This window comes from Dipodomys spectabilis, unplaced genomic scaffold (assembly GCF_019054845.1).
Source record: "Dipodomys spectabilis isolate Male_0828 unplaced genomic scaffold, ASM1905484v1 ptg000611l, whole genome shotgun sequence".
Taxonomy (NCBI): domain Eukaryota; kingdom Metazoa; phylum Chordata; class Mammalia; order Rodentia; family Heteromyidae; genus Dipodomys; species Dipodomys spectabilis.
In genome coordinates, this window is record NW_024871288.1 from 1,695,755 (window position 1) to 1,704,680 (window position 8,926).

Sequence of the window (8,926 nt, forward strand, 5' to 3'; positions counted from 1 at the left end):
GGGGCTCAGGGCTCGGGGCCTTTTTGTTTGACTCTGGGCCTGGGCGCTGTCCCTCAGCTCTTCAGCTCAGGGTGAGCGCTCTACCACTTGAGCCTCAGCACCACTTCTGATTTCTAGTGGTTTATTGGAGATGAGAGTCTCCTGGACTTTCCTGCCCAGGCTGGCTTTGAATCTCAATCCTCAGATCTCAGCCTCCCCAGTAGCCTGGATGACAGGCGTGAGCCACCAGCGCCTCTTGTTTCCTACCAGCAGCAGCAGCAGCAGCAGATTTCCTAGCAGGTGAGGAAGTACTCGGTCACCAGTACCAGGGGGTTACTTGTCTGTGAAGTAATGACTAGAGCGCCAGGCGCCGGTGGCTCACGCCTGTCATCCCAGCTGCTCAGGAGGCTGAGATCTGAGGATCACGGTTCAAAGCCAGCCCGGGCAGGAAAGGCCATGAGACTCTGATCTCCAATGAACCACTAGAAAATCAGAAGTGGGGCTGTGGCTCAAGTGGTAGAGCGCTTGCCTTGAGCTGAAGAGCTGAGGGACAGCGCCCAGGCCCAGAGTTCAAGCCCCACAACTGAAAAGAAGCTACTAGAACCAGAGGTTTTTCATTCTCTGATGAGCTGCCTGGACATCACAGGCATCCACGGTGAGAAATACCACGGACAGTAGAGGGTCCAGGCCCGCTCACCCTTCCACGCCCTGGGGTTATGAATGACTGACTCCATTTCCCCAGAAGTCAGCTTCAAGCCAGCCCTACCTAACTCCTCCTGAGCCAACATTTTCCTGTACTTAACCCTCAACTCACACCCGGCTCCTCATGGTAGAGGGGAGGCCGGCATGATTAAACCCCACACCGCACGCAAGGGGGATCGCTATGCATCGAGTGTACGTGACACTCGGGTATATCACACACCGGGATTTCCATCTTCTGGAAAAGGAGGGGAGGAACATGGCTGTGTCTGATCAACAGGCTTCTTTGTCTGGGGACAGATTTCAGCTCCCTCCTCCAAGCCTGGCTCTCCCAGGGAAAGATGGGGGAGGGGGGCTCAGCCTAGAATGGGATCCCTGCACACCTCCCTCCACCACCCCTTGAGTAGAGACAGCTCTGCCCCAGGGGGAGGGAGGGCTAAGGCCCAGACATGGAGGCCAGGTACCAGCTCACCCCCCTGCCAGGACAGGAAGTACCCATCCTCCCACCAGGGCTGCCATCTGACAGACTCAACTTGGCCGAAATATACACACACACACACACACACACACACACACACACGACACACACACACACACACACACACACACACCTGCCTTCAGGGTCTTTACAGTCCAGGGTCTGTGCACACGTGTAGAAGCAGGCCCGGCTGGTGGGGCTTAGATTCCATCAAAACCACAGGTCCAGGGCCGCTGCCAAGGGACTCACACACAGAGATCCTCCCTCATCATCGGCGTAGCCTTCCTTCAATCAGTTTTCACTTTTCTTTTTGGTCGGTGGTGGGTCTTGAACTCCGGACCTGGGCTCTGTCCCTCAGCTCTTCAGCTCAAGGCGAGCGCTCTACCCCTTGAGCCACAGCGCCACTTCCGGTTTTCTGGTGGTTTATTGGAGATCAGAGTCTCACTGACTTTCCTGCCCGGGCTGGCTTTGAACTTTGATCCTCAGATCTCAGCCTCCTGAGTCACTCAGATGACAGGCGTGAGCCACTTGGCGCCCGGCCAGGCCTTCTTCCAACCCTTCTTCCAGCACTGTGACCCCAGAAGCTGATCCTGGCAGACAGCTTGCTTAGGAATGGGGGACAGTGATGGGGGGGGGGCTCCCCTTCATCCCCAGGTGTTTGGAGAGAGGAACTGCGTCCGCGCTCCCTTTGAGGGAAGAATCCGGGATGGTGCGGCTCAGCTCCTGCACATCCCGGGGGCTTCCCCCCTCTCCTACCCCCGCCATGTCTTGAGGCCTCTGAGCCGTGCCCCGCCTGGGATCTGTGCCTGGAGTGGTTACGGGAAAAGCCAGGCCTCTGGAGAGTGGCCGGCTTGGCGAGTCGGCCTTTGGAGCCCGTCCATCCCCGCAGAGTGCCAGTTCCCAAGGCCGCTCTCCCAGGACCACCTACGTGCAGCCAGACCGGCTGCCACTCACCCACCCCTCGGCCCATCAGCCCCCCCCTGGGGAGGCCGGGGGTTGGCAGGCAGGGTCCCTGGCAGCCCTGGACAACGTCCTGGGCCTAGCGAGTTGCCAAGGGGCCGGGGAAGAGCGGAAGGAGTGGGATTCTTTTCAGAATGAACCGCTTTGCTCCGTTCCCCGGTGTGTGCCTGACCCGGCCTGTCAGGACCCCACTGCCCCCAGGGAGCAGGGGAAGGACGCCGAGTGACTGGCAGCTCGGCCCGGGCCTGGGCCATTTCCTGCCCGGTTGTGTAGAGCCTGATTCCCCTGGAGCTCGGTCAGCACTCAGCCAGTTGGGTTTATCACTGAGATCACAGGGCAGTCACCAGTGGGACTGGAAGCCAGAGGGGAACGTCCAGGGTCAAAGGAAAGCAGAGGAGGCCACTTTGCTCCTGGGAGGCCCCGGAGCATCTCAGAAACCTGCTTCCCTCCCGGTCCCCCTATGCACTAGCATTTTTCTGCCCCAGGGCCTTTGCACTGACCACGTTGTCTTTTTGACTTTGTCAAAGCCAACCTCTTCCTCACTGAGTCTCAGCTGCAGGTCACCTGCGCCCCCTGCGGGGGGCCCCCTCGGAGTCCTGGGTGGAGGCCACGCTCCTCTTAGTGTGTTGAACCCTGTATCCCTTACATGTCTGTCAGTCCTCCTACACAGACTGCCGGCCAGTCAGCAGTGTGTGCGTGTGTTGGGCTGAAGTTCTGAGCCTGACACCAGCTGTGGGTGCTCCACCAAGGCATGCCAGGAGAGGGCGCCAGGGTACAGCACTTGGGGCATTCAGCTCACCACCCGACGTCCAGCTCAGGGCTCCAAGCTACTACCACTAGAGCCACGGCGCCACTTCGGGTTTTCTGGTGGTTCCTGGGAGATCAGACTCTCACAGACTTTCCTGCCCGGGCTGGCTTTGAACCACGATCCTCAGATCTCAGCCTCCTGGGTAGCTGGGATGACAGGCGTGAGCCACCGGCGCCTGGCAGCCATCTGGCATTCACCGGCCCCAGGACTCTGGGGGAGACCAGCCAGGCTCAGGCATGCCTGGCGTGAAGAACAGGGGCCGGAGGTGCTGTAGAGCGCAAAAGAAAATCTGAGGGCAGACTCGGCGCCGTGGGAAGCAACTGTTCACGGGGCCACGGAGAAGAAATGACATGGCGGGTGAGGGTGGGGGGGTCAGAGCTTTGAAGACTTTGTCTCTCGGGTCCCAGAAGTCCCCCCCAAACCATGGTATTTTGTCAAGCATCCCCCCACACGGCCTCCCAAGAGACAACGCGGGACCTCACGTGCCATCAGACACCCCGGATTTCAGACCCACCCCGAGTCAGCGGCCCTCCGCACGTGGTGACAAGCCGTCCGCTTTTCCCATGCCTGATCAGCCCGTCTCACCGGAGACCTACCTTCCTTAGAGCGCCTGCAGCCCCGGGAGGCTTGGACCTGGGTCTCCATTAGGACAGACTTTGGAGAGCCCGAAGCCACCTGGGGGTGCTTGGAGCTCTGAGACACCCCCAGCATCGAGGCCACACGGTTTCCCTCCAGCACGGGGGGGCCCCTCAGGCTCCCCCGCCCTCCATCCTCCCTTCCCCGCTCCTCTGTGTAAGGAGTGCACACCCATTTTTCCGCCATGGCTGCGTGAACCTGGGCCATGCCCGAGTGCTAGGGATGGCGGCCATGTGCTGGGGTGACAGCTCTCTTCTCTCCAGCAGGGGGCGCTGGAATGCTCTCCCCCCCCCCCCCCCCCCCCAAGCATCTGCACCCATCTGTACCTCTGCCACGGAAATGACCTCCAAGGATCTAGGAAGATGACCTCTAGCAGGTCATCAGCGCGTGGTCCGTGCTCGGGCCAAAGCACCTGCTTTTATTTGGGGACACGTGTCTCGTTTGGTTAGACGGCAGTGGGCCTGGGGCCAGGAGGGCAGGGCCGGACGGGAGGCTTCGCAGAATGGCCCCCAGGGGAGGGCCAAGGAGACGAGGGTCTCAGGCCATGCCTGGTGGGTAAGGGGTCCACGGGAGGGGGAGGGGCGTACAGCACAGGGAGCGCAGGCACACAGGGGGTTGGGGGGAGCTGGTCCTGTTGTTTCTGCAGGGCAGCGATACGTTGCACCTTGGCTGAAGGCTTCCTCTCTCTCCAGGGGCCAGACGTCTGATCGGTGGGACCCTCGCCAGTCCACGGGGGTCCACAGCTTCCTTCCTCACAGGGTGGTCGCTCTGAGCGGGGATCGCTCCCCCCGAGGCCCGTACGCCCCCAGCGCAGGGGTCGGGGGCCCTGGGCTGGTGCTCAGCCGCTCCTCCGGGCTTCTGTAGTAAGGCGTGAATCCGGAGGGGCTCGGGGCTTGGCTGGTGGTGGGAAGGGAGTCCTGGCCATGGGACCGGGCATGTGCCAGGTGGACCGGGGGGCAGGGGCTGCAGGCTGGTGAGCGCCAGGCCCCGGAGAGGCCAGCCCAGCCCCTGGACTCGGCCTAGGTCACAAGGAAATGAGACCATCAGCCAGGTGCTGGTGGCTGCCCAGGCTTCACACAAGGTCATCTGGGGGTCTGATCACCACGGCGGTGCCCAGGGGAGGGAGGCTGGGCCCCGGCTGGCTCTGCAGAAAGGGCTCATTCGGCCGGGCTACCCGCTGGTCCCCAGGCATCTACAATGGGAGGGCTGAGCTGGGCGTGGGACTGGAACCCAGAGCCTCAATGCTTTCCATCACTGGGCACCCGTCCTGGGATGCTGATGTGGGGTTGTTATTGGCCAGGTCTGAGGTGACACACTGGGTCAAACACAGGCCTTCCCCTTGCCCGCCCGTGTGCATGGCCAAGTTACGCCACTTCTCTGAGCCTCTGTTTTTCATCCATAAAATAGGAATGCTAGCCGGGCGCCCGTGGCTCATGCCTGTCAACCTAGCGACTCAGGAGGCTGAGATCTGAGGATCACGGTTCAAAGCCAGCCCAGGGAAGGAAAGTCTGTGAGACTCTCATCTCCCATGAACCACCAGAAAACCAGAAGTGGTGCTGTGGCTCAAGTGGTAGAGCGCTTGCCTTGAACTGAAGAGCTGAGGGACAGCGCCCAGGCCCAGAGTTCAAGCCCCATGACTGAACCCCCCCCCACACACACAAAAAGAATGAATACAGAAGCATTGCCTCCTAAAGAAGAGAGAGAGGAGAGCTTGGCCCTGATGTCCCCCACCATTCCTGTACCCCCCTTCCAACTCACATGGCCTGGGTCCCGAACAGTGATCCCGCAGATCCTGCCGGCCTGGGCCTCCGTCCCTGAGCCTGGGTGGCGGGAGGCCCCGGGGCTGGGGCAGAGGATCTCCTCTGGGGAGCGGTAGTAGGGGAGGAAGCCGAGGTCGGGCGCTGCCTGGTCCTCCGGGGGCGGGTCCTCCCCGTGGCTGCACCCCGTGCCACCGGCCCTGCCAACCACGGGCCACGGGGCCAGCTCCTCCCCAGCCCGGAGGGGACAGAGGGGAGGCCGGGGCTCAGAGGCTCCCTCGGGGGGGTTGGGGCCGTAGCTGGTGGGCTGCGGCTGCTGGGGTAGGAGTCCCAGGTCCGTCCTGCCGAAGAGGCCCGGCCCAAGGCTCTTCCACGACATCTGGGAAGAGAGGGGGCTGCAGTGTGAGGGCACCCTATTTCCTGCCCCCTGGGGGTCGGGGGGGGGGTCCTGCACAGCCTTTGGGAAACCCAGCAGTACCCCCACCCCATGGCTGAATCCAGGGAGAGCCTCGGGGAGCCCAGGCTGCCCCCCATCTTGAAGCTTTCCTACTTCGTCTGTACCATACACGGGGGCCCTGGCCTCTCTCTTGCCAAGTGTCTTCTGGCCACAGGGCCTTTGCACATGCTAATTCTATTGCCTGGAATCTCTTTCCCCGTGACTTACTCGGGGCTTGGCTCAAGATCACTGTCCATTACTGAAGCCACCACCCTGACACCTGTCACCCATTGCACCCCGTCTGCCCTGAAATATCGGTTCTAACGTTTGGTTGGTATCTACCCCCAGGGGCAGGACCGGCTCTCCGTGTCCTGCGGAGTCAGCTGGAGCCTCAGGTCCCCCTCCCCCCACCCCTGCAGTGCTGGAGTGGAACGGTCACGCCCAAGCCGGCCGGCCTCCCTCCTGGCCTCCTCCGCCCGGCCTCCACTTCCGGGCCTCGGCATCACCTTCTCCTCCAGCTCCCAGAAGATTCCGCCGTGACGTCACAAGGCCCCACGGCGACCTGGGCGGGAGCCACCTGCACCTGTGATCTGCACCTGCCTTGTAATTCAGCTTAATCCGCGACGCCCCAAGGGACTGGGGGGGGGGGGGGACAAAGAAAATGCAGAATCCCCAGCAATCACATCAGCATCCCCACCCCGCCCCACCGGGTCCCAGGGGCCCTCACCTGCCTGCTGCCCTGAGACTTGGGGGAGTTGCCCCAACGGAGTTCTTGGGGAGGGGGCCCGGGTGGACTCCCCCCCCCGGCCCCACGTCTGCACCCCGCTTTCACAGAACCCGAAGCCCTGGGACTGCTCAGCCTTGTAAGCCCAACGTCATTGTTGGTTTTTTTTAATTGACTTCACTCTGATCCGCATGGCATCTCCATTTTAAGTGGTAATAGATTCACCTCTACTTTTATTTTGCATTTTGGATGGTCCATTAACTCAACAGTGTGTGCCAATAACTCATTTCTCCCCCTTCCTAGTTGATCTGAAATTGCCAAATAACCTGAGTTCTTAGCTACGACCAATTCATCAGTTTCTAGACTTTTCCTCTCAGTCCACATGCCATGTTTTGTTTAGCGTGTGTGTATGGGGGGTCATGGGTCTTGAACTCTGGGCCTGGGCGCTGTCCCTCAGCTCTTCAGCTCAAGGCAAGCGCTCTACCACTTGAGCCACAGCGCCACTCCAGGCTTTTTTCTGCTTATGTGGTGCTGAGGAATCGAACCCAGGGCCTCAGGCATGCGAGGCAAGCGCTCTACCACTGAGCCACCTTCCCTGTGTGTGTGTGTGTGTGTGTGTGTTTAAGCTCTATTTTATATATGCTGAGCACACATCCTTTGTCAGAGATTTGTATTTTTTTTTTCATTTTATTTGCAAACTCTGGGGACTAGTTTTACGTTTCTATGAAATCCAAGCTATTTTTTCCCCCTCATTTGTTCCTATTTGCCAGGCACTGGACCCCCCACTCCTAGGGACTGAGCAAGTCAGAACGAGCCCAGGATTGAGTGGTTTGTACAGGGCAGGGAACGGGCCCCAGCTCCATCCCTGCCACAACCTCTCCATCACAGGGAGAGGTCAAGTCTCTCTGTCTCTGTGTGTCTGTCTGTCTCTGTCTCTCTGCCTCTCAGAAGTAGCTTTGCCATGGTGATCAGAACCAGGCCTTTGGTGCTGGGCGTTGGTTCACGGGTCCCTCTGAATCTGCTTTCATGTCTAGGAAATGGGAAGATAACAGTCCAGCCTGGTGGCGGGAATTAAATCGGTGAACAGTCGTCACAAGAACAATGAGGACAGTTCCTTCTCCCCAAGCCTCCTCGTCCGCGATGCCCTGTGTCCGAAGCCCTCGGCTCGCGCGGTGGTAGAAGGAACAGGAGGAGGAAGTCACCCGCCGCCCTAGCCTATCCGCAGACCAAGGAGACGGACCGGACGGCACTGACTTCCATACATAATCGGCCTATGTTGCATATTAGACAACTCCGAGCCTTTTACTTATTTTACGCCGTTCTAACACACGTCGCAAGGTCCATTCACTGCTACACAGCAACGTCTAGTTAGAGCAGTACAAATCTTCCTTAAAACTTAACTTCTGATTGCTTTTAAGTGAGAAGGAAGACAGCCTTTGCGGTAGGGTCCTTTCTGAACTCCGCCGTGGCTTCACCGGAGAAGAGACGGTGATTCCCTACCTCATCCAGCAGGGGGCAGACTGGCTCCACGTCTTCCGGAGGGTACCCACTGGGCCCTCACTGATGATCATTTCAAACTGATGTGTGTGTGTGTGTGTGTGTGTGTGTGTGTGTGTGTGTGAGAGAGAGAGAGAGAGAGAGAGAGAGAGAGAGAGGGCGGGGGGTGGGGGCTGTTTCCTTCCAAGAAAGGAAATCCTCCTGCTCAAGGAGGGGTGCCACGTTTCTAAGTTGACAATTTACAGATGGCCATTCGTTGGAAAATACTCTTCAAAACCATACTCCCCCTTTCCTGCAGTCAGTCCCCGGGATTTCTGACCAATGCCACAGCAGAAGAGCGCTGTGGTCTCGCCACCGGAGAGCAGAGCAAATTGTTTAAATTCGCAGGAAAGGGAAAGGAAAACACACACACACACACACACACACACACACACACACACACACACACACACACACACACACACACACACACACACACACACACACACACACACACACACACACACCTCATTTCTCCTCGACATCAAAGGGAAAACATTCTCTCTTTGAAAATGCAAATCCCTTAGACATATTCAAGAATTTTAACAAGCATCCCAGAAAGCGATCCTATTACTCTCTGAAGCCTTTAAAGAATTCCCCTCCCCTCTTCCCCCCCCCCCCCCCCCCGAAAATAGTGCCAGGCTTCTCGGGGCAGGGAGAGGCCCTCTTCAGAGACAGTGGAGTTGGGTTTGTGCAGTGGAACCCCCTTTTCCATCTTCCGGGAAGGAAGAGCAGCAGCACCCCATTCCCCATCAGAACCCCCCCCCATTCCCCATCAGAACCACCGGGGAAATCGATGGAGGGGTTGGGGTGAGGGGAATCTAGCAGAAAGAGTAAGGCCCAGCATCCATTTCCCATCTGTTCTCCATCTGGGCTGAGAGAAAGGACACAGAGTGCAGAGCTACCGGGAGAG